Here is a 3756-nt window from a genome sequence, read left to right as displayed (position 1 = left end):
CGAAGCGGAGCGTAGTTTCCCGCCTTAGCCTTCGATGTTAGGTTTTTTTTTATAGCAGGCAAGATACTTAACTGCCACTAAGAAAGTAGGTTGGATAAGATTCAACAGCAAAGATCATTTGTGAAGCAATATTATCCGGGCTGCTATAAAAAAAAACCTAACATCGAAGGCTAAGGCGGGAGCTACGCTCCGCTTCGCTCCCGCCTTAGCCTTCTGAACCTAACCTATCCAAGTCGCTTTGCCTCGAACCGTCTTGCTCGCTCGCAACATATCAAACTTTTTACTTTCGGTATTTTGTACTTTCGGTATTCTGAATTTCGATTTGTTAAGTGTCGATATTCGACTGTAGGTAATATGATTTTTCGGTATTATAATACATACCCCATTTTCGGGATTTTGTACTTTCGGTCATTTAAAAATAGATATTTCGACCTTCGGTGTATCGGTTATCGGTATTTTGTACATTCAGTATTCTGAATTTCGATGTGTTATGCGTCGACATTTCAACTGTAGGTATTATGATTTGTCGGTCTTATAATACATACCCATTTTTTATTGTCAAATAAATAAATTAATCTTATTCACTCTCCTTTTTCCAGCGAAGAGTACATTACGCTACCGGCGTTATGTTTACTGTCTCGTCTGCAGATGGGTTTCCATTTTCTGTCGCCATGGTTTTGTTGGCGTTTGAAAGAGAAAGATTAACTGTTTCATTGCACAAGTGATGCGTTCCTCTAGTTCTGTGTCGATACGAGCGCTTTCATATTATCCGATCCGATATCGGTATCGGACGACGATACGATATCGGGACAAGTAAAATGTATGAAATATGTACCTGTCTTTCGCATTGTCCGACCCGATATCGGATATCGGAGCCGACACCGATACGTTCGCGGCACCATCGGACGCCCGTGGGCTGTCGGACGATAAGGTTTGTATGTGTGCTATGCGTGTATCTAAATTGTCTCTGTGTACGCAGAGCTCGATGCGTGGAGGCAATTGTGAGCCGGCCGTATCGGAACGATTTTATCAGAAATATGCGAAAGCAACACAAGGTGTCGGCTATCGGATGTCGTCTATCGTCGTCCGATACCGATATCGGATCGGATAATGTAAAAACGCTCTACGGGTGTGTAGTAATCGGTATAACAACTTAAATAATATAATTTAAAAAGATAGGAGCTTCACAGAACTTGTTTTATAAAACAAAACCTAACCTAACCCAAAGTACCTACATCAAATTGAATTATTAACTTTGGTTGTAATAAGTAATAAGTTTGGTTTTTAAAATAAAATGCATTATATCAAATGATAATTATACCAATTGTTGTTACCTACGCAACAGGTGTAAACTAGGCTTTACGATTAAGAGATAAAGTCCTTAGTGCCCGCTCTAGTACTATGGCTATGGTTGTTATTAAGACAACCTTAAAAACTAAACTATTTCAACAAGGATGATAACAAAGAGGAAGGAGAGACAAGATAATAAAATTATGCCAACGTCAAGTCAAAATGACTACTTCAAAAACATCATCAACCATGCAATAACATAGCCTACAAGATTACAAAATTAAAATTCCCGGTACACACAAAACCACCCTCCAAAACCATGCCAGCCGCCACAAAAAATATATACGAAGTCAAACTGAACGCTTTTGAAAACGAAAGTGACTGTCACAGCATAAAACCTAAACATATACCTTGTAGATGTGAAATAGACGAATGTGACGAAATTTTTGAAAACGAAGAAGAAATGAAAAGATCTCTAGCCCGATTCTGCCGTGGCGACTTCTTTATAATTGGAAGAATATGGATAGCAGCACTAAAGACTATATTAGTAGGTGAGAAGCTCTGTTTGATTTCCAAAGTTGACGCTGCCTGTGTCCAAGCTGCCACTTTAACAGAACCAAAGCCAAAGAAACCACCTGATATGAAATACACAGATCTACCTCTCTACGATAGCCCGCACAAGAACTATAAAGATCATTTAGAAGATAAGTATGACTGTCCTAAATCACATAAAAAAGTTTTGCAAACATTACTGTTGCCATACGTACGTTGTTACAGAAAGAAAGCTCAAAGAATCTTGAGCGAAGCTAGATGTGAATTAAAAGGTACTTGCAATGAAATCAGCTGTGATTTCAGGAAAGCCAAGAAGCAAGTTAGAGATTATTTGCGGGATCCTCAGAATGTTGAATTGAGGACTGGTATAGTGGCTTTGGGAGCTGGGCTAGGATACTACTTTGGATCAGGGAAAGGTTTACCAAGAAGAATGTTCTGGACCAGCTTCGGGGCAGCTGTTCCTGGTATGATATGCTTTCCTAAGGAGACCGATGCAGCTATCAGAGAGGTCTGCTGGCTTGCGGGTAATGCTTGGGTGGCCTTATGTAAAAACGTTTTGAACAAAGACTGGGACTTGAGAGATAAAATTCCATGTCCTCCCCCTGAACCTGAAAAACCGCCACCTCCACCCCCGCCAATCAAAATAGATGGATGCCCCGAGAAAAAATGAAAAAGTTTGCATGTCTTTTTGTGAGTGCTGAAAACTTCTTACGTGAAGTTGTCAAGGCATGTCGTTAAAATAAATAATGACAGGTTGCTGTCGGACGCGATGACATAACGACATGCCTCAAAATTCTAGTGAATCAACATCCAAATATTAATAAAATAAAAATGCAAAACGGAATAGAATACAATGAAGACGAAGGTGAAATACAGACAAACGATCATGAAACGACTGATGAAGATACTAAAGGATTGAATTTTGATTACGGCAGTCTGTGTACAGTCGGGAAGCTATGGGTGGTGGCGTTAAGAGCCATCCTTCTCGGAGCAAAAAATGTGTTTCATACCGAGCGTCAAGGCTGCCTACCCGCCGAAGGTCCCCGAAAGACCAAAACCAATGAAATACAAAGACTTGCCTCTCTACGAAAGCCCTCATTACGAGTACAAAGATCACAATGCTGATAAGCTAAGGTGTCCAATATGGACCAGAAAATTGTGGCAAACAATCTTATTACCTCACGTGTCTGTGTATAGAAAGGAAGTTCAAAAAACGCTCTGTTTCGCGAAGAGTGAACTAATAGATACTTACAAAGAAGTGAAAACTGATTACAGAACCGCTGAAAAAAGGATTTTAAATTACATGCGGGATCCTAAGAATGATACGCTGAAAAAGGCTTGCATGACTATAGGGGTGTGACTGGATTTTACTTGGGGTCAGGAGGGGGGATACCTAGGAAGTTCTTTGTACTGCGCGATGGGTAACTTGCGCGGCTGGCTCCATCTGTTACCCGAAGGAAACCGACGAAGGGTTTCGTACGTTCATGTATTACGTGGGCAAGGGTCTGGTGGCCTTTTACAATTCGTACTGCGGGAAAAATTTTTCGTTTAGAGAACGCGTTGCTTGCACCAGGGATCTGCCAACAATGCCGAAAGTGCCAACGAAACCCCTACCAGCCTGTCCGAAGAAGTAAAGCAAGAGAAGAAGACGTTTCAAAATATTGTACAATAGCGTAACAGTAAACATTTTTTTAGTATGCTTGGGTTTTATTTTATACGCTTTTTTCCGTGACATCGTCTGCGAATAATTCTTTTATCGCCATCACGTGAGAACTATGCAATTACCCGAGATAAAACTATCGTATATGTTCTTTCTAGGGTCTCAAAATAACTCTAGGAATATTATTGATTACACATCAAATAAATAATTGCCTATCAATATACCTTTGTACATCAATAAAATTATTTCAATAC

At 40.1% G+C, this 3756-nt stretch overlaps 1 pseudogene; it reads left to right on the top strand.

Moving 5' to 3' along the window:
- Positions 1 to 2661: 2661 nt before the first annotated feature.
- LOC141443503 (uncharacterized) lies at positions 2662 to 3539 on the top strand (annotated as a pseudogene).
- Positions 3540 to 3756: the final 217 nt, after the last annotated feature.

The sequence above is a fragment of the Choristoneura fumiferana genome, chromosome 27 (assembly GCF_025370935.1).
Source record: "Choristoneura fumiferana chromosome 27, NRCan_CFum_1, whole genome shotgun sequence".
NCBI classification, from domain to species: Eukaryota; Metazoa; Arthropoda; class Insecta; order Lepidoptera; family Tortricidae; genus Choristoneura; species Choristoneura fumiferana.
Note: the sequence above shows the minus strand (reverse complement) of the source record. Positions and strands in the feature narration are given on the sequence as shown.